The sequence below is a fragment of the Bidens hawaiensis genome, unplaced genomic scaffold (assembly GCF_021521415.1).
Source record: "Bidens hawaiensis isolate Kalapana, Puna unplaced genomic scaffold, B.hawaiensis_p1.1 tig00012269_1, whole genome shotgun sequence".
NCBI lineage: Eukaryota > Viridiplantae > Streptophyta > Magnoliopsida > Asterales > Asteraceae > Bidens > Bidens hawaiensis.
Genome location: NW_027491994.1, coordinates 119,756 through 143,651, shown reverse-complemented (window position 1 = coordinate 143,651; position 23,896 = coordinate 119,756).

The following is a 23,896-nucleotide window of genomic DNA, read 5'->3' as shown; positions in this document are numbered from 1 at the left end:
CATCAAAAAGTACAAGCAAATTAATGCATGAACATTTAACAAAAACTAATAAACCTGTGTATATAACTATAAAAACGATTAAGATAAATAACCCACAGAAACCAATCACTTTAAATATATGTCTGGGTTAATAACATCCATAGTTTCATACATTTAAGTAAATTGTCATTAGGGTTTTATTTGTTGTAAGCAATTTTTAATGGCATAATTAAAGTCCATATATGTATTATTGTATAACGTAACAACCAAGGAATTCAAAATTCAAATAAAGTGATGAAATTTCTATACTGCAATAATACGAAACTTGATTGAAAAAGAATAAATATACATTTTGCCTTTTAGGATAAACATAAGGAATTGAAGATGAGAAATACCTGTGAATTTATGAAGAGACGAATTAGACGATAACCGTTGATGATGATAGTGAATCGTCTGTTAGTTGCCTCTGTAAAACTGTAAAGAAACTAGGGTTAAATGTTAGAGGCGGCTTAAAAGGGGTAATAATTTACTTAAACAAAATGGGCTAGGCTACTTCCTACTTATTTTGGGCTGGATATACACAGGTATATATTAACATGTTGCCAGGCTCGACAAAGCTCGCGAGCCCAATCGATCTTTATATTAAGAGCTCGAGCTCGGGCTCGATAACCAAACGAGTCTTTTTTCCAAGCTCGAGCTCGATTAGCTGTATGTTAATTAAAATCGCTATTTGATGTTGAGCCTTGCATTGGGCTAACTATATTTATTTCGAGCTTTTAGCTGAGTCGAGTTCGAGTAGCTTGCGAGCAGCTTGGTTCGCTTACACCCCTAGTTGGGCCCACAGTGTCTTTTTTTATTATTTTCTTTTTTATAATTAAACTAATTAAATAAAAACCAATTTATTAAAATAATTAAAAAAAAGCATTAAAATTAAAAAGAAATACAAAAAAAATACATAAATAAAAATATAAAAAAACATAACTAAAAAAAATTTAAAAAAAAAACATAACTAAAAAAAAGAAACTAATATCCGTAATATTCGCGCATTTTTTCACGTCGTCGTTGAAACAATAATGCGGCATCCTCGTGAAACCCCTCCGCTTTGAGGGATTCGTAGTCGTCTTTCATTTGACGTAATTCCAACGTCTGGTTCAGCTTTTCTTGTTGTTTGTTGGATGCTTGAAGGTCGTTTCCAATTATGGAGGCATTTATTTCCAAACGACCGACCAACTCGTTTATTTCAACGGGCTCCGTATTGAATCGTGTTGACGACGAACCTTCCCCCTTATTTTCCTCGATCTCTCGCGTGGTCGAGGCAACTCCTCTACCTCATCGTCGTCGGGTATATTAAAATCGTCGACTAAATTAACCGTGTCGTCCAGGAAGAAGCTACGAGTATCGGAGGGTGTGTTTGGTGTGCTCGGATTTGTTGACGACGATGTCTTCGACCTTTTTGATTGTCGGGATGAGCCGGCTCGTCGGGCGACGGGAACGGTTGGTGCCCCGCCCCATTTCGCGCAACCGCGTAGTTTTTTCCAACAATTCAAATACTTGAACGGTTTCCCGGGCCGCTCAACAGTTTGGCCCTGAGCTCGAAAGTCGCTCAAGGCTTGAGTTATAATGTCGCCGTCGTTATGCCCGCTACGCCAGCCGGGCCCCTGCAACCGATTAATTATCCCGGAAAATTTTTGACAATCGGCGTTAAGCACCTTCCAGTGGGCTTGAACCGCTTCATTTCCCCTGTAGTCTTCAGGTTTATTGGTTATCGCGAGCCAAGCTTCAAAGACTTTCTTCCAAAACACTCCGGTGACTTGAAAGTTAGCTACAAATTAAAATTATTTGTCACAATTAGTATACATTTTAATAGCACTAAATACATTTTTAATAAATACTTAATATTAAAAAACTTACCGACGTCGGGATCCTCCGAAATGACGACCCAAGCCCTTGCGAGGGCCACCTCCTCCTCCTCGCTCCAATGCTTGTATGGATCACGTTGCGCCATCGGCTCCCCCGGTTGTTTTTTTGTGTTTACGGGTCGGCTTTTGGCTTGAACCGGAGGCCCGTGACGTTTGTGTCTCCGGCACCGACTCCGGTGGTGTAGAACCGAACGCCGACATTGTGTTTTGGGGGCTGAGATAGTTGGCGTACATGTTTAGGTTCGCGTCGGAAAATTGATACGGATAGCTTGGTTGGCTCGATTGCGAACCATAAGTTTAACCGAAACCAGGGAATTGGTAGTTCGGTTGGTTCGGTTGGCTTGATTGCGAACCATACGCTTGACCGAAACCAGGGAATTGGTAGTTCGGTTGGTTCGGGTTGTTTCTAGGATTCATTTTGTTAATTTTTTGTAAGTATTTGGGTATGATTTGTGTATAAAATGGATATAAAATGAAGAAGAATGGTGCATGTTTATATATATATTGTTTAAATTAAATATTTTTTTTTTAAATATTACCGTTGTAACGGTAATATTAATATAATATTATTATTATTCAACACACTCCGGCAACAAGTTTTCCCCGCCCCCGCCCCAAATCGCTGGGGGGGGGGCGGTGTTTGCGCCCTTCCTCGCCCCAAATCGCCCACAACCCTCGCCCAGTACACATGGCCTTAGTATAACTACAGTTATATCATTGAAGTCTAATGACTCTAGTTATAGAAAGTAAAGCAATTACTTATGTTTTACGATAGAGACCATGTGATACACATGTGGTTAAAAAAATATAATAAAAAGGTTTAATTTAATAATATATATATGTAATAACATGTCTAATGGAATAATAAGATATAAATGATGATAAACAAAATTTTACAGTTCATAGATCTCTAATAACCATACAACATTGGATAGTGACTTTGTGGTTAGAAGAAATGTTAAGATCATGATATTTAGGGTATGTTTGGCATTAAGCTTCTAGGAGCTTTTAGAAGCTTCTAGTTTTAAACTTTTAAGAAATAACTCATACTCGATTAAAAACCTTATTTGGTTCAAGGAGCTTGAAAATTTTAGGTTAAGAGAAATTATTTTAAGCTTAAAGATTCTACTAGTAGTGTTAATAAAGAGTTACAAGCTTTTAGTATTTTAATTTGCTTAAATAACCTTCTAAAATAAATACATTTACTATTATTGTTATTAGTTATGCTCACTTTAGTAATTTTATACATTTTATTAAAAGCTCCAACTACTCTGTCAAACATCTAAAAGCTACAGCTACCAACTTCAAGCCACTAGCTTCTAGCTACAGCTAGCAGCTAGTTTTGCCAAACATACCCTATATGTACTCATTCATCTAGAATATTTCTATAACTTCTTTGTTGGGATTTCCAGATTTAACATAATTGATTGCCTTGATAAAATAGGAAACTGTTTACATGACATATACATAACATTCTATGTGGAAATCCTAGAATGGTGTCATTTGAAAAAATCATAATGTATAATAATATAGTTAGACATGAACAATTACACTACAAAAATCATGATGTATTACACCATTTTTTTCTAGTAATTCACAGAATTTGCACATTAATTCTATCAATGATGGAAGACCGGGATCTTTGTGATTTCCGGTTTGATCTTTAGGGCGTCCGGTTTTACCACCGGTGGGTCTGTGAGAGGGTGAGTGTTGGTGCATTTTGTGACCGTCGCTATGCAATTCTGACCAGCGGAGATGCCATAGGCGAAGTTAGAACAACTTCACCTTAGGAGAAGTTATAACAACTTCGCCATAGGCGAAGTTAGAACAACTTCGCCTACAGGCCCAAGCCCAAGCCCGCAAAGTTGGTTATCTATATATATGCGTGTCTTGTTTAGGGTTTTGTATCCAGAAAGTTAGAGTGTTTTGAAGATCACAGTGCAATCGGGCCGTCCCACACGAATCTACCTCTCTGTTTCTCTCTAGACAATTGAACAGAAACACAAAACACTCTAACTTTCTGGATACAAAACCCTAAACAAGACACACATATATATAGATAACCAACTTCGCGGGCTTGGGCTTGGGCCTGTAGGCGAAGTTGTTCTAACTTCGCCTATGGCATCTCCGCTGGTCAGAATTGCACAGCGATGGTCACAAAATGCACCAACAGACTCCCCTTTGACCGTTGCTCTCAATTCTAACAAACACAAAAGATCATCTGTTACAAAACATGCACCAACAGTGAGCTTTTTCCCGAAACTGGAGATAACTTGAAGGCGCTTAAGGGTTTCACACGGTTGAGCTGTGCAAGTTGTTGGTGGCTGTAGAGGTAGGGTATGAAACCCACCATGTGACAAAGAATAACAATAACTACATACGCTGGGCGGAACACTGTGCGCCAGGAAATCACTAACGCAGTGCATGGCGCGAAGAGTGTAGTCCAATATAACTTTTCCTGGCACCTCGGGAATGGTAATACAAAGGTCCCACCAGCATGGGACAAAAAGATAGTCACCCACATAGGGATAAACACCAAACCAATGGGGATTGGACAACACATAAAGGACGGTACAAACAGTACAACCACGTCCTTGTCAAAAGGCCATGATGCCCACCAACTTCCACCAACCACCATGACCGCACGAATGGAGAATATTATTGGTGGAATACCTGACAAGGTGGTTGGTCACACTCTCTCTCCTCCGGCTATAAATACCAGTAAACCTCCAAATGGTAAAGGATATACTTTCTCCTACTATCACTATCAAATTATACATCATATCAAGTACTGATTCTCACGCCGGAGGATGGTTACGAGAGAATCCCCCCATTCCTCGTAACGAGCTCACGGTGTTCTGTTTTGCAGGTTACACTTGTCTGCGCCAAGAAGGTTTTATAACCCCTCGTGTAGAATACTTAACCATTACCAACGGACTAACGTGTTAGACCTTGAGGGGTGGATTCGTGTTTCTTCATTGGCGCCATCCGTGCATATAGCTAGAACAGTAACTCACTCATTTCTTGACTCAGATGAGTGGCAAGACTACACCGAAGGAGGTTGGCCAAAAATCCAACCTAGAAGGAAACACTGAAAATCTGGACGTAGAGGATACAGGCGGAGGTCTTCTAAATGCCTCCACTGTTCACCCTACCGTCACGGATAAACAAAAAACGAAAACACGTTCCAAAGCAACCATGCCACCAGACATCATGGCATGGCTCGAGGCGGAACAACAAAAACTAAGAGACAAAGTACAAGAAAAAATGGCGTCCGTTGTGAAAACTAGATCACTGTTTGATACAGCTTCTAGTAGAAACGAAGAAGAGGAATCTGAAGAAAACTTAACACCGGCTCGTGCGAAAACACCATTCGCCAAAACACCTGTTGCTAAGCAAAACAGCAAAGCAGGAGATTAGTCTCAGCGGTCGAACCTAAAGGCAGACTCACGCCTAGACGACCCCGACTATGAAGAAAGCTGGAAAGGACCAGACGCCAAGAAATTAGTAAAATACCACCCAGAAGCGGCGGTTGATTTTTCCAAACCATATCGGCCAACAACATCAGCGGGAAAATCAAAGTTTGTTGCAAGAATAGCCGAAGCTGAGCTACCAGAAAATCCCAAAATCCCGCCAACGGTGGGCCAATATGACGGTATCTCAGATCCAGACGATCACTTGCAAACCTTCACAGCTGCGGGGTTAGTATCAGGGTGGACCATGCCGTTATGGTACCACATCTTTACGCTAACCCTAGTGGGAGCCGCGAGAGCATGGTTTGAAAGGTTGCCAAATGGCCAAATTACAAGCTGGAAAGACCTAGCAAAAAGTTCACTCAACAGTTTAGCGAGCAACTGCGACACATCAGTGACCCAGCGGACATTTTGAATGTCGTTAGAAAAGATAACGAAACGCTTGAAGATTTCATCACAATATTTAACCAAGAAGGCCTGAACATCGGCGTAAATGAAGAACTTCTGCGGGCAGCCTTTCTCCAAAACGTAAAGTGTGACGATATTATACATAACCTTACGGGTAGAGATGGCATGCCACAGTGATGGGACGATGTTATGATCGCGGCCAAAAGGTACGCGCAAATGGGAAAAAGTTTGGGAAAAGAACTGGCAAAGAATGACGCCAGAAACGACATTAATAGGGCCCGCCAGGGCAAAAGAATGTCCTCCGTATGGTCAAGGTTGAAAAGCGATAGAGAACCCACATTCGATCCATCCAAAACAAGACAAAAAGGTCAATCGAGTATGCCCCAAACGAACGCATCCTGGTGGACTCCGCTGACAAAAAGTCCAGCCCATATAATGTACAACGAAGGGATCCAACTGAAGAAACCGACACCAGTTAAACAGGGGCCGGGCACAGATATGAAAAGTTATTGCGACTTTCATGAGAAACATGGCCATTCGACAAACCAGTGTATCAATTTAAAAGACGCGATCGAAGAATGCGTCAAAAATGGCAAATTGGATCACCTTGTCAGAAACATACGAGGAAAGTACAGACGCCCACCCCCAAGAGATGGTGGAAAACCGGAAAAGAAGATCAAAGATCTACACGCCAATATGATCTTAAGCAATGCTCAAAACAAGAAAAGAAAAACAGAATGGGCGCCATGGAAAGAAGAACAAGTCATTTTCCCAAGAGTAAGAGGAGGGGCGAACAAGAAAGCACCCTTAGTGATCACAGCCGTGTTCGGTAACTACAGGACGCCGCGTTTCTTTGTTGACACGGGGGCAACGTCCAACATCATGTATCGCCAGTGTTTCGATCTGGTAGACGAAGAAGACAAACGTCGGTTGACAACAGTTAACGCTCCAATCACGGGGTTCAACCAAAGTATTGCATACCCGCTGGGGCAGCTGACATTCCCAGTTGAGCTAAGTAATGGGCTCCATTCACGAACGGAAGACGTCGACTTCCTAGTAATGGAGACCCCCCACTCACAATATGATATAATCTTGGGAAGAGAAGCCATTGGTGATTTCAACGCTACCCCGTCAACAGCACATGGGATACTAGGGGTACCAACCCCGACCGGGATAGCAATGATCCACGCCAACAGAGAGTGTAACATGGTGGAGAGAAAAACACCGCCACAAAAGACGCTTAAACTCGGTAAAACCAAAGAAGTGGAAAAATGGATACTCAACAAAAAATTCCCATAACAAAGCATAACCATTGGACCAACCATCTCCGAGGAAGCACGGGCGGCACTCAAAAGCCTGTTGGTCAAGAACATTGATGTCTTCGCCTAGACTCCGGCGGATATGACGGGGGTCCAGAGAAGAAAAGCGGAACACGAGTTAAAGGTTAACCCAACCTTCATTCCGGTGGTACAGAAGCGAAGAAAGATGGGACCGGAACAGGCAAAAGCCTGTGATGAACAAGTTCAGCAATTGATTGATGCGGGTATAATCAGAGAAATCCAGTACCAAACATGGGTAGCCAACCCAGTAATGGTACCCAAGGCAAATGGCCAATGGCGCATGTGTATAGACTTCAAAGATCTCAACAAAGCCTGTCCAAAAGATTGTTATCCACTGCCAGAGATCGACCTTAAAGTTGACGCACTAGTATCCTTTCAGTTCAAATGCTTTTTAGACGCGTACAAAGGGTATCACCAGATCCACATGGCGGCAAAAGACCAAGACAAAACGGCGTTCAGAACGAAAAGCGGAACATATTGTTAAAAAATGATGCCATTTGGCCTCAAGAATGCCGAGTCTACTTACCAAAGGCTGATGGACATAGAATTCAAACCTCAGATTGGAAGAAATTTGGAAGTCTACATGGACAATTTGGTCATCAAAAGCAAGATGGAAGGAGCCATGTTAAAGGATATCGAGGAGACCTTCGGAACTCTAAGGTCAATTAGCATGAAGCTTAACCCAGGAAAATGCTCATTTGGCATGGAGGAAGGAAAATTCCTGGGAGTAATCGTGACGAATGGTAGCTTCAAAGCCAACCCAGAAAAATTGGAAGCCGTGCAGAAAATGCCGTCGCCAAAATCGGTCAAACAAGTGCAAACGCTTAACGGCCGATTGGTCGCATTGAATAGATTTTTATCTAGTCATGCGGAAAGATCATTCCCGTTCATCTCAACCTTGAGAAACTGCCTCAAGAAATCTCAATTCCGATGGACGGAAGAAGCAGAAACGGTGTTCCAAGAAATTAAGTCACACTTAGAAGAATTACCAACACTTACAGCCCCTAAAGTTAGGGAACCGTTAATAGTGTACTTAGCAGCATCAGAAAGAACAGTCAGCGCAGTCTTGATGGTGGAAAGAAATGGTGTTCAAACGCCCATTTATTACATAAGCCGCACCCTGGCAGACGCAGAAACAAGATACTCCACATTGGAAAAGTTAGTCCTATCCTTAGTCCAGACAACGCGATGATTGAGAAGATACTTCCAAGGCCATCCGATACATGTTCTCACCAAATTTCGCTTACAAAATGTGCTAAGCAAGCCAGAATTGTCTGGAAGGCTCGAAAAATGGGCAATAGAATTGGGAGAACACGCCATCGAATATAAACCAAGGCCAACAATCAAGGGCCAGGTTTTGGCCGACTTCATCGCAGAAATCCCTCCAGAAAAGGAGGAAGAATGTAAAAGAGAGATCGAAACCCCTGTAGATCAAACGAAAGATGAAGTCTGGAAGATGTTCACAGACAGAGCTTCCAACGATGAAGGCGCTGGAGCGGGCCTAAAGATAACCAACCCAGAAGGGAAACACTTCACGTACGCATTACGCCTAGAGTTCAAAAGTACAAACACTGAGGCGGAGTACGAAGCATTGTTGGCAGGGTTGAGAATCGCTAAAAAACTAGGGGCACACCACTTGGAAGCACATGTGGATTCCATGTTAGTGGCAAATCAAATTGAAGGATCGTACGATGCAAAAGACGATAAGATGGCATCTTACATAGCGCAAGCTAAAACGCTAATGGCAACTTTTGCCACATGCAAGGTGAAACACATCAAGAGAAGTGAGAACAAACAGGATGACGCCTTAAGAAAACTTGCAGCCGTTGGTTTTGAACACCTAGCGAAAGACGTCCGCATCGAAGTCCTAGCAACACCTTCAATAATGAACAAAGAAATTCTCGTTTGTTAAGAAGCAGAAAACAGTTGGATGACACCAATCATCAACTACCTCGCAAGAGGTACTTTGCCAGAAAAGAAAGCAGAAGTGCGGAAGATCCGCCACAAAGCATTTAATTACACAATCCAAGGAGACATTCTCTATAGGCGATCGTACTTGGGTCCACTTCTCAGATGCGTGGACCCGCAAGACGCAAATTATCTGTTTAGAGAAGTTCATGAGGGAATATGTGGCGTACACCCAGGACCAAGAATGGTGGTCGCAAAAATCATGAATACAGGATATTATTGGCCAGGGATGCATGTTGACGCCGAGAAAGAATTGAGAAAATGCAGCGCTTGTCAACGCCACGCGCCAAACACTCTGCGCCCGAAAAATGCCATGATACTGGTAACAGCTTCTTGGCCATTCCAGAAATGGGCGATTGATATAACTGGACCATTTCCAGAGGCGCCGGGCCGGGTGAAATTTTTGATTGTGGCGATCGATTACTTTACAAAGTGGATCGAAGCAAAGCCGGTCGCAACAATCAACGCAACCGGCATCAAAAAGTTTATTTGGGAATTCATAATTTGTCGTTTTGGATTACCCATGAATTTGGTCAGCGACAATGGAACGCAGTTTGCTAACCAACATACCCAAAAATGGTTAAAAGAGCTCAATGTCACGCAGACATTCACCTCTGTTGCTCATCCACAAGGGAATGGCGAGGTGGAACGCGCCAACAGAACAATTATAGGCGGAATCAAGAAAAGGTTGGCAAACCACAAATCAGGATGGGTCGATCAACTACCTCATGTACTATGGGCCATAAGAACGCACAAAAACACAAGTAATGCAGAAACGTCATTCAACCTAACGTATGGTACTAAAGCAATGATCCCCGCCGAAGTCGGCGTTCCTTCTCCAAGATTCACATTACATAATGACAGTGATGCGGAAAGGCGGTTAGACTTAATGCTTCTCGAAGAACGTCGAGAGTTGGCCGCAATACGAGAACAAAATTACAAGCGCCAGCTGCAAAAGTATTATAACACCAAAGTAAAGATATGTGAGTTCAACGCCGGAGATTACGTTCTTCGCAACAACGAGGCATCAAGAGCGCATGCATAAGGCAAATTGGCGCCGTCTTATGAAGGCCCGTATCAAATTAACATAGTGTTCACTATGTCAGATCTGGGCTATAGTCACACTTTTTCAAAAACCGCCTTGTCATAGTTTTGAAAAAATATGTGACTAATCTTAGTTTCAGCCACACATTTGAGCATTCGTGTGACGAAACAGCCCAGTTACGAGGACTTTAGTCACGCTTTCTTAATAAACGTGACCATAAACACATCTTTTAGACACACACTTCAATTTCGTGTGACAATAAAAGCCCGTTACGATACCTTTGGTCATGTTTTCAAAAAGAACGTGACCATAAACTCACATTTTAGCCACACTTCAATAAAATAATGTGACAGTTGCTAGCCACACTGAAAAAAATAGTGACCAAATGTTACCAACTGCTATGGTATTGATTGATTTTTTATTCATGTGACCAAAAACACAGGTAACATATCCACACTGGATGTGTGTGGCTAGTTGTTACCAACCGTCATTGTAGTTTTTTTTATTAATGTGACCGAATGGTTTTGGATTTGGTCACTTACATGAGTTACTACGTGTGACCATACAGTAGTTTATTATTGTCATGGTTAAACTTCTTCTGTGTGACTAAATACGAGGAACCGTCATTGTTTTTATTTGATGATGTGTCTAAAAGCTAATACCTATGGTCACGAATATTGTTTTGTGTTACTAAAGGTCTAGTGTCAATTAGTCACCTATTAGAAATATTATGGTCACAGTTTTACAAAATTCGTTATCTGGAGGACACCCTTTTCAAAATTAGGGTTGATTTCTCGGCTCTATATTCCACGATGACAATCTTAGCATTGCAATCGATGAACACTCAATCGTCATATCTCTTCGATTTGGGAATACTCAGTTGTCTCTTCTCCAGCCATGAATTAGGGTTTTCTTTCATGATTTTCACTATACGAGTATGCTTATTGTGTTCATAATGTTAATCGATTTACTTTTTTTAAGAGCTAATCTGATACATAGTTGATTTGTCATTGTCAATTGATTAGGGTCGACTGATAGAAAGTTCGTTTGTTCCCGTTTATAACTGACACCAGGTTTGTTTGACTGATAGGTTTCCGATTTAACTTATACTCGATTTAAATGTGCCTCAATGCGAATCGCTATTCGAATCATACCAAATCGATGAACATACAACCTTTAGGCTATCATCTCTCTACGATTTCTCAAGGTATTCTATTTGTATTCACAATTCGTCGATGTCAAGTCCATGTTAACATTTGGTTTAAGCATGTATTGACAGTTTATTGAATGTTTGTAGATCCTGATGTCGAAGATGAATGTTTAGTGGGCAGCATATAGAAGCTTTCCAATTATTGTCCTTTGATTGAACTCTCCGATTAACTACCCAGGTTACCAAATTAACCTTTTTTTCTCCACCAAATCATGCTTATGAGAATATGACAGATTATTCTTAATGACATACTAATCTGAATATGATATAGATTATCCTTTAATAGCAACTAATCATGTTGTGATTGTCGTATGGCTTAATGTGTGTTTAACATTATATATTGTGCATAAAGTACAAAATATGTTGTGATTAACCGTGTGTGTTTGTAATTGTGAGAAATTTGGATATTTCTAAACTACAAATTAGTTATTTTGATTATGTTTTATTTTTTTTTCATATTTGAAAATATTTCCCACCAAATTTAATGAAAAATTTCAGAAAATTTTCTCCACCAAATATTTCCCCCACCAAATATGAAAATGAAAATTTAATATTAGGTCTCATCTCTCCTTTCCAGTTCAATTCCCCAATTCATCACCATCGTTTCATCACCATCCACAGTCAGTTGCATAAAATTGGGTATTTAATATGTTTCTTTGGGATAACGAATGTCTTACCATTGCATTTAGTTCCGTATTTAATATGTTTTTTTTGTTTACAGTTGCATTAAATTCCTTGCAAAATTCAACGATGATGAATGATAAAGACTTGGCGTCGGAAACGCAGCAAATCATCAACAAGGATAATGATACTCATGTAGGTAGTGGTTGTTCTTCAGAAGATGATAGCGATGCAGCATCCTATACAGAAGAGGACCACGATTTAGAAGATAGGGACCACGATTTAGAAGATGCGAGTGACCATCACCTGAATTCAAAGAAGCGTGGCCTTGACTAGGTTACCAAGGATAGGCAGAGACTACGTACACTCTGGTGGAAGAAAACGAATAATTACTTTTGATGAACAAGATAAGTTTCCAGGTGAATATAAATCAGAAATCGTAAGTTATTTGGGAGATCGAGTACGATACAATGTGAGTTTAAGGTTTATGTCGTGGAAGAGTGTGCCTAAAGAGACAAAGGATGCTATTTGGGTTGAAATTACAGTTAACTCTTCTCTAATTACTTGTTAATTTGCAGTAGTTTAATTTTACAGTTTTTCATTTTCTGATTTTTGTTAACATATACATTGCAGAAATTCTATGAGGTTGATGCATGTCGTAGGCGTCAGATAATGACTCACCTTGGTACCCTGCTCTGGAATTATAGAAGAAAAATGTATGAGGGATACATACTACCCAACCTAAGTAAGCCGAAGAAACTTGGCAAGGTGCCTCAACAGTATAGTACATTTGTGAATCAAGATGACTGGAACAACTTTGTTGCATATACACAGTCAGAGAAGTTCAGGGTTTTATAAATTAACTCGATCTGTTATTCTAATTAAGTATTGTTTTTTGATGATCTTGAAAACTCTAATTAATTAATTAATGGAAAATTTAAAACTTGTGTATGGAAGGGATTGTCGATTAAAGCCAAACAAGCCAGGGCAAAGAACCGTTATGATCATTACCCGGGAAGAGGAGGATATACTTATCTCAAAGATAAGCTGGTAACTTCACTTCCTTAATTTAATTAATCAAACTTTTTTTGGTTGTATGTAGAGATGTACAAAAAAACTGATTATGTAACTGAAATCGAAAAAAAAACCGAAACCGGTTAGGATGGAAAACCGGTTTTTTTATAACCGGTTCGGTTACTAATCGGTTAGACGGTTTTATACTGGTTTTTAATATTTTCTGCTGGTTCGATTATATAACCGTTTTTTCCTTAAACCGGTTTAAGAAAAAACCGGTTATATAACGGTTAACCAATAACGGATAGAAAAAACCGGTTTTTTTAACCGGTTTAATGCAGCAGGTCATATATGACCGTTGGGACGGGGTTATAGCCGTTTTTTTTGTTGTTTTTTTGCCAATAATTCATCTCCAAATATGTATAAAAGGGTGGTGGGTGTTTGGGTTCAACCACACCATCCTCTAATCTTCTAAAACTCTTAAAAATAATATATACTAGTAGTGGGTATTCGTATTTAACCAGTTATGTATGTAACCGTTTGTTCCAAGACTTAATCGTATGATGTTTTCACTTTTTATTTACATTTTCATTGATGCAACCGAATGTCTCTCATGTATGTCCTTTCGCTTTTAAGTAAAAGGGTAAAATAGTCATTTCATATTTGTTTTAACAGTTATATTAACGTATGCTAGTGATAAAGACCAAACGCGTTACAAAGTGGCAAACAGTTAGGCCAAAACCGATTTTTTCAAGAATACTAGCCAACCCAAATCACTACCAATTTTGTATTTCAGTTCATAAACTAATTTACAAAATTGGACTCATGGTTCCTGAGCTGCAACTATATACAACCATTGAACCATGGCTAAGAAAAACAAAAACAGCAGCTGCAGACTAAAACAAGACAGCAGCTCAGACCAGTTTATTTTCAGTTTTTTAACTGGTTTCTGCGGATCGGTTTTAAATAACCGGTTTTTTAAAACCAGTTACAAACCGGTTCTAACCGGTTAGTATCAGTTCAGGTTTTTATGCTTCTATAACCGGTTTAAACCGGTCATGGTTAAAAAAACGGTTTTTTAAACAAAAAAACCGGTTCGGTTAAAAACCGAAACCGGTTTTCAAAAAACCCGATTTGTACACCTCTAGTTGTATGCATGTCTGATGTGATTGTGTGTTTGCTGCTTAACTTTTGTTGTGCATATTACAAGGTAAGAGGAAATGAACTTTCAATTGATGAAGTCCCTTCCCGAGCACTCATGTGGAGGAAAGCAAGGAAAAACAAAAAAGGGGAATTCATGAATGATGAAGTGAAAGCCATTTCAGAAAAAATAGTAATTATTAAGTTTAACTTAATTATCAAACTTTTTTTGGTTTATATATTATTTATTTATATATAAATATTTATATATTTACTTTGTTAAAAAACATCTCACTTATTTAACTCATGTGACATTTACAGGAACACAATGAAACCCAAATACAGCAAGGAGCCCTTGCCCTTGAACCGGGCATGGATGCCCTCACAAAAGTTTTCGGCGTGGAAAAGGGTGGATTTGTGAAAGGGGTGGGTTATGGGTTGACCAAAAGCAAGTATTGGCCGGGTTATCGAGCAAAAAATGGATCTGCCGACAAACAGATAATTGAACACCTGAAGGATCAACTTGAAAATGAGAGAATGGCCAATTTGAAAAAAGATACACAACTCAAAGACCTTTCTGCACAGATGACACAAACACAAAATCAATTTGCAAAACTTTTGGCTTGTCTGAATCAAAAGGGAATTACTTTATCGAAGCCAAACGATATCCCATCTCTAGCACAACCAGCTGTAAGTTAATTACTATGCCTTAACATTTTTGAATATATTATATAAGTACTAGCTAGTTGGGTGACTTAATTATACTATGCCTTTAATGCGATTTTCCATAAATATATTATAATTAACTGAAATATTGTAGAGCATTTCTATGGACACCCCGGAGGTTGTGGAAAGACAAGGCATCACTCTTATGTCTAAAAATATAGAACCTGTCCAAAATGAAAAGGTAATGATAATTACTTAACAAATACTTCTTTAATTAAGTGTATGTAATTAATTGCTGAAGTAATTAATCGATTGAATGTATTTTAGCGAAAGAAGATCAAAGTAAATAAGAACAAAAGGCTAGTTACATCATCTGAAGTAATTACTAGCAATACTGATACAACAAACATCTTATTACAAGCTGAGGAATGGGTGGTAAGGAATGCACATAATATATATTGACTTTCACTTTATATATGATGCTATATATATATATATATATATATATATATATATATATATATATATGTCATTAATGTTTTTGGAATACGTACAAGTGTAAGCTGTATCATCTGGGCTTGAGGGATATTGTGGCAATGGGTACAGTCCACATTCATCAGGATCAAACAAAAGTCATAAAAGTTCATGGCATACCAATTCAAAAAGATGACCTGAAAGTTTCTGTTGATACAACTGAAAAACCTTGTGCATTTTTGTAACATCCTGCTTTTGATAAGAATTAATAAAATAAATTTCGTTCATTTTATAAAGTGTCGTGTGTCGGTTTAAATAAATAAACTAATAGAAGGTGGGCTTGGACTTTAGAAGATGGAAAATAAGGAATGGAATGGGCCTTAGGTCCATGGGCTTAAGGGAGTATAAATACCCCTTAAACCCTAAACCTTTCCATTTTTATCCATTCTCTACACCATAGCCTACACCTTGGAAAACACACACACCATCCTATAACCCGAACCAAGATCCGAAGTCGAAACCCAAGATTGTTGGTGCTAGATCGTTGTGACAAACCAAAACAACATCAAAGACCATCTCGTGTTCGAATACCGACTCGTCTAAGGTACGTTTATATTTAGAAATCGTTCATATAGGTTCGGTTTGATTAAGGAAATCATAGATCTGTGTTAGTTTGTTATAAACGAATCCAAAACAACAAATCTTATGGAAATTGGTTAACATTTGATGGGTTAATTGTAAACCTAAGTAAACCCGTAACCTATATGCCTAAATCGCACCCCTTAAACATCGATGTTAGGCCGATTTGATGGTTGGGGTTTGTAGGCGCTGGTCAGACGTTTCCTTGATACCAAAATCGTGATATTTGGTTAAGAAAAGAAGGTTTAATTGCAGATCTAAGATCTGTTGACCATTTGCTGTTCTTGACGATTTTGACTTTGACCCTTGAGTCAAAGTCTGGATAAGAACTATTGGTGATTCGTTATGGGTGATTCTTTAGCTAATTCGTTATGGGAGCTTAGCGAATCAGAGGGTGATTCGTTAGCTAGTTCGTTATGGGAGCTTAGCGAATCAGAGGGTGATTCGTTAGCTAGTTCGTTATGGGAGCTTAGCGAATCAGAGGGTGATTCGTTAGCTAGTTCGTTATGAGAGCTTAGCGAATCAGAGGGTGATTCGTTAGCTAGTTCGTTATGGGAGCTTAGCGAATCAGAGGGTGATTCTTTACCCAATTCGTTAAGGGCAAAGTAACGAACTAGGAGTTTAATATAAAGACAGAATGGTCCCTGGACTTAGAAAAGAATTATATTATTACATAACAGCTCTTGGAGTTTGGCAATTTATGAAAGATACCTTTAAAGGTAAAGGAGTAACGATTAACTAACCATGTAATGATTTAATGAAGTAAAACAGCTTAGACGTGTAAGACTAATTAAGTAGCCATGAGATGACTAGAGCGGTACTTAATACTGTAATTATTATACAGTTAGTCATGCACAGCTCAAGAAGGGAATAACCGTAAACGGTGAATACAACCGCATTGAGGTGAGTTTCTAGCCCCACTTCTATGTTATGTTTTCGGGGCTGTGTGCATACTCGATATGTTTGTTAATACACTTATCCTAAGTGATAAGTGTATGCCTTATATGAATGATGTGAAATGTATGAGTGATTGCTTGTTAGTACGTGAACGATCTTCGGATATTGCACGTACTGTCAGGTTGTAGTGTTACGTATAAGGTAAGTATAATGTATTTGCTTATATGTATGAATGCGATAAAGTTAACAAACGAAGGAAAGGCATGGTTGTATGGTAACGAAGAGGGACCAGACCCTTATAATATCTGTGATGTTAGGGACCAGACCCTTATAATATCTGTGATGTTAGGGACCAGACCCTTATAATATATGTGATGTTAGGGACCAGACCCTTATAATATATGTGATGTTAGGACCAGACCCTTATAATATCTGTGAGGTTATAGGGCGAAAGGCTCTTTAAAACGTATGATTATGAATGTAAAGAAAGTATGAAGGTAAGAATGAAAGTATATGAACTTATGTGTGTATGAAAGAAAGTTAAGATGTTAAGTATGAAATGTAAGAAGGTATTGTATGAGTATGTGATTAACTAGAACTCACTCAGCGTAGCTGACTTTTAGTATGCACGCAGGTGAGTAGAATGAGGCAGGTAGCTTGAGGAGGACACATGGCAGAGTTGGACGAAGCTGGCATATGAAGATTTTGCTATGATGTTTTATTGTAAAAGACTATGTTTTGATTTTAAAAGACTATGAATGCTCGATAAGACAAGAATTATGGTTATGGAATGTAATGGTTTGAATGTTTTTAATGTTCCGCAAATGTTTTAATTAACTCTGATATTTAGAACTGCGTTTATGAGTAAATCCAACACGAAAGTAGGGTAACCGGTAACGGGGCCTTACAATTTTTACCAATTCCAACAGACGAAGCTACAACAGTTGAACAGCCATTAGGTGGCTTTGTTGCCTGGCCAAAAAGACTAATCAAATGTCACGAGTTACAGGTTTGGTTTCCTCTTTGCTCTCAGTTCTTCTTTGGTTTCCATATATTTGAATAAGTAGGTAACTTAATGAGCTTAATTAATTTATTTTCTATTTCGGTATTGATATATTCCGCATCCATTTGGCTGTGAATTCATTTGATGATGTGCGAAGTGAACATTCAGTTTATTTGTTTCCATTTGGCTAAGAATTATTATGCAGTGAATTATGTTTACATTGATCATATATGCAGTAAGTTTGATCTACTTTGGTTTTTATCTGTTTCATATATATTAACTTTTATCCATGTTTTGTTCCTCCAGCTACCACCAGAGTCACCACCACCAAAGAAGAAGAGAAAAAATCAAAACCTGGTTTAAGGGACGAAGATCTGACACAAGGATGATCGATCAACATAGACGGCCTACAAATCGATAATATGTATTGTACTTCAATGTTTAGTGTGATGAACAATCTTATGTATGGATATATATTATTATCAATATATGATATGATTTGGATTTCCATTAGCTAGGGGTTTCATGTTAATTTAATGATTTTTTAATTAGAATTACAATATATTAATTGAATTTGGTTTTAGTCACATCTATAGTTAAAAGTGGGTAAAAACATTATGTGTGACAAAAGATAGACAATAGCTACACTTAAAGTTGAAACTTAGGCAGATACAATACGTGTCACCAAAGATAGACAATAGCCACACTTAAACATTAGTCACACAGTGTGACTTTGTTTTTATTTTGTGTGACTGAATGATACAAAATGTCATAGATAAAATTATAACATTTGTTTGTTTTAGTGTGACAGAATGCTGGCAAATGTCACTGAAAAATAACATATAGGTAAAAAGTTGCACTAGGCCTGAAAAATGTTGCATAAGGCTTAATGCAACCTTTAATCAAGGGCTGCATTAGGTGAAGTTGCATTAGATCTAATGCAACTTTTTTATTAGATAACGCAACTTTTTCTTAAAGTGTTGCATGTACTACTCGAATGCAACCTTTTTAATATGCAACATTTTTGACATTCTAATGCAACTTTTTATTACTTTTAATGCAACTTTTCTAACATACAACTACAACATTTGTAATGTCAAAAGCAACCTTTGCTACACTTTAATGCAACTTTTTTTTAATTCAAACGCAACACTTTTTTATGATTTTTAGCAACAAAAAATGCAACCTTTTTTAAACACAAATGCAACTCTATTTGAAATGCTAAATTCTATTAATATGCAATGGTATCTCATTTACACCAACATAATAATAACATAAATATAATAGACAATAATATGTAATAATTTACCATATGTTTAATCTCAAATAACAACGTAATCAAAATAAAGTTGTCAACTAAAATTATAAAAAGTAACTAAAACCTCCTACTCATCTCTACGATCTTGAGCTCCACCAGGTAGCTTTTCCATAATATTTTGCATCATAGCTTCCAAGTTTGCTCGTTGGCGGTCAAGGTCTTTCCGCGTAGCTTCTAGCTCATTTTTTTTCCTTTGATGGTCCTCTTCCATTTCTTTTCCTTTATTGTTGTTTGAGGTTAAAGGAAATTGATTTCTACGGGTCAACATTAGTTTCACAGAATTTGTGAAAAAGTTTTAATATGGCTACAAAAGACGTTTTTACTTATTTATTTTTTTCTTCACGTACTACAATATAAAGAACTTACAATTTTACTTGCAGTGTCATCATATGAATCACAATATGCACGCCCTTCAGTCCTTTTACGTGTGCGTTCAAATAGTTTAGCTAAACCAGGTAATTCCTTGTTTGGGTCTTCATTTCTCTACATTCATGAAAACATACATCAGTAAAAAAATTAGCATCTTCAACAATTAAAAACACAAATCACGAGAAAAAAAAGACATGCTTACCATCTCATCACGAATTCTAGCAAAACTTTTTGGCCAGCTGTGTGCATGTTCTTTTAAGTCATGCGTATTTCCTTAGCCCGTAAACAACGTTTCTGGATATGCATTTATATAAATACCTCAACTAATAGAAAACTCTAAATAAAAAATACCAGTAATAAATAAATTGGTTAAAAAATTACCGCCTCATCTTTATTATTCCATAACCGCATCAATTGTGAGAAATCATCTTCTGGAATATTTTTAGGTCTATTCTTCCATCTTGTTTTGTTGTCCTTATACTGATAAAAGTGTTTATTCTTAAACCTGGATTTGTGTACCTTATACGAGTGTCCAATAGTCATTAAAACCCAACTTTTAGCAGCATTTGGCACGTCGTATTTTCCCTTTAAAAAGTTATAATTTAGTTAAAAAAAATTAAGTATAGCAAATAAATAAATAAACCTAATTAAAAACTTACCAAAACATACTTCCATATTTTATCTTTATGTGGCACCTTCCTCCATGAAGCAAGAGTCAATGGTGCATAAGTATGATTACGAGCAATTGTGCCCAAAAATAAAGAGAATTGTGAAACTGCATGTGCTGGTCCCACAAGCTGTCCAAATTCATTACATATAATGGCCTCTCGCTCGCCAACTTTCTGTGTGTGCACAGAATGCAACATCGTTGGTCCTCTTTTTTTGGTTTTAGATTCTGAACGCATGTACATATTATATACATATACATATACATAAACATATATATATACTAAATAACAAGCAAAAAAACAAGGTATAAGTAGGTAACGAACCTATTGCTTTTTCATATTCTGGGTGGTGTAATTGCTCTTGAACTAGTGCAATGTCCTCATCTTCCAAATCATCATGGCTATCATCCCCTTGTATCTCTTCATCATTATATGTAGATGCGATAAGGTCCATGTCATATTCGGTATCTTGATCAACACAATCTTGTCATTGTTAAATACAACATTATCAATAAATATAAATTACAAAAAAATACAATAGAAAAATAAACTAGTTTTTTTATCCTACTGAAATGTCTAGCTCTTAATGGGTTTACTAAAATGGGTTTGCTTGAGCCGATTCTAAGCGTGTTCAACATATAATCACAGTATATGACCATGACATCTATATTCTATTCAAACTTTTATATCATGTGTATTTATACAATAAAACATAATCTACCTAGCAAATAATCCACTGTTCCTTCATATAAATATAATCAAAAAAAGAAACCAACCTGGTTAAGCACATTATACTAGTTGTTCTGATTATATAGATGATTTATTTTTCATTCTAATGAATAACTCACAAGGAATTTTATGCTAGATATAAAACATTTAACCCCACAAAATTTAAGTCAATTAATCAGCTAATTTAATTAACAAATAACTAAATACGAAGAACCACATACGATATAGAGTAACCCAAGCTTATAAATTCTATTAAACAAGTATACCGAAAGAACCCTCCTTTGTTTGTACCGTGAGAAAATGATAACAAGCTAACAGTATAAACATAAAATATGCAACTTGGAGACATGCATATTATTCTCATGTTTCCTTGTACAACATAATAGTATTTAAGTTTAACATCCATAGATAGAATATGAAAGTTATATAGTATAAGTACCTTGAGATCTCACAATATGCCCTTCATCGCCAGCACCCTCCAAATATGTTCGTTCAATATCTACTTCATTAACATCTAAAAGCATATAAGAGTAAATAAATATGAAAACCAGCTGTATGGCTGACTTTGTTATTACTCAATAACTAATTGAACCTTAAGACCACAAAAATGATACCTTGAAATACTTCATCATCAACGACGTTATCATCGTTAGCAAGAAAAAAACCATTATTTGATCCGGGTTTAACACAAGCAGGCTTTGCCAAATTTTGTTTAAGCACCCCCCCCCCCCCCCCCTTTGTGTTGTCCCTTTATTACTAGAAATTAACTCACCCATGGTAAGTGTTGCCTTAGAATGATTCTTTTTTAATGTATTTGAATCCATGACCTTTGGAGCGATAACTCGACCTCGCTTTGCTAAATTAGCAACTTTCTTCATGGACATTGGTGAAATATATCGTGGAAGATGTTTCAATAACAAATTTCATTTTCGTTAGAAACATAAATATATAGAGCTAAAAGTAATAGATAATAGTATTACCTTTTTGGCTGCTTTAACACTTATAGCAACCTCTGTATAATCTTCGCCGCCATCATCACCCATTTCAGGAATCCAGTCGTCATCTCTCGCACTAGAAGATGTTGGGTTCACCTTCTTTTTCTTTTTCTTCGTTTCTTTACTTTCTACTAAACTTGTCATAGAGTTTGACATGTTTTTAATTCCCATTACTCGTAGCATTTCTTTGTTTTCTTGAACCCTCAATAATTTAAGTTTGTCATAATCATTCAATTGTCTTTTGCTTGCCATTAGACCTGTTTAATTTAATATTTAGCATTTTATTTATGGCGGGGCGAGCAAGCGATTTTGGGGGTCAAAGCAAAGTAAATATCGGGGGCCCTTTTTCAATTTTTTAACTTGAATTGTGCTTTCGTTTTATTTTGAACAGGACAATATATTGAAAGTGAGAAGCCAAGAAATGACAATCAAGCACAAACTAATAAAAAAAGCCATAATGTAATCACAATCAAGCATATTATAACCAAAAAAATAAGTAGATCTAGCAAATGCAAATCTCAATAACCAACAAATTGGTTGAAAGTGAGAAGCCAAGAAATGAGTGATACCATGGCTGCAAAGACGGCTTTAAATTATTAAGTTTTCTCACCATTTAGCCATCTAGTATGTGCACAATATAATCTTGTATTAAAAATCCCATAACTTTTATCCCAAAACTATAAAATTTAAGGTATGACTTTCAGTACTGAAATCAGAGCCCGAACTCATATCCGATCTAGAACAGATAATACCTGAAAACTGGTTCGGGTTTTCAAAGACCCGAAATCTAGTTCCAGTTATACCTGAAATCTGGGTTAAAACCTGGAAGCAGTTTTGTTCGGGTTTTTAAAGACTCGAAAGCTGGTTCGAGTTATACGCGAAATCTGGGTTTTTTTAAATACCTGGAAGCAATTTTGTAAATACTGCGGGCACGTTAACAAAAAAAACTGTAGAAAACGGGGTTTTTCATTAATTCAGGCCCGCTAAAAAACTGCAAAAAACGGGATTTTTCATTAACGCAGGCCTGCTAACATAAAAATTGCAGGAAACGGGTTTTCAATACTGTAGGCCCGTTAACCAAAAGCTGCAGAAAACAAGTCCTTTCAATACCACGGGCCCGTTAACAAAAAAGAAACGCAGAAACGGTTTTTTTCAATACCCAGAACCTTGTTTTAATAATACCCTATTTATGCACCTCTAACTATATGTATTGTATTACATTTAGTAAAATCTGGGCAGTCTCATCAAACGCTCAAGTACCATGAACTTTTAATTAGTTGCTTTCGGTTTCAACATTCTATGTTCTAACCCTATATACAAAGTTTGTTTATTAAAAAAATACCAATTCTACATGCATATACAATTAGGTAAAGTTTGCATTTTAATTTTTATGTTCAAACTATATCAGTACACACACATTTATTAGTTAACAAATTCAGTTTATTATGTAATAACCTTTTCATTTTATACCTCATGCAATTTTTATAAAGGCTTAATAAGCTCAAACCGGAACCAAACTGTTAGAAACGGCTCGGTTTTAGGTTTCAACGGTTTAGTTTTGGTTTTTGATTATCAAAAACCGTAACTAACGGTCGGCTCACGGATTGACCTTAATACAATTAACCCCTCGTGGGAAACGTCTATCTAACCCTCAGGTTACTCGTAATCTGTCGGGGTTCGACTGGTGTTTCTTCATTGGCGCCATCCGTGCATAAAGCTAGAACTTTATTTTTCTCCAGTTTTTTCAAAACTTCTGGAAAGATGGTTAAGGATACTCCGGTCCCGAAACCGAGTAACCAAGAGACTCCGGTTATCACAACCCCAGCTACTGGGGGAGATACCGAGTACACAAACTTTACGAACACTACCCCAGCTACCCAAGCCGGGGCAAGTGGAGTAAATAATCGTTCACTGGGATTCACTGATACCCAGATAGAGAAACAACGAACGAGGCTCCCCTACCAAACTCTTGATGAGGTTAAAGCGTGGGCCGAAGCACGTCAAAAAGAGTTCCAAGCTGA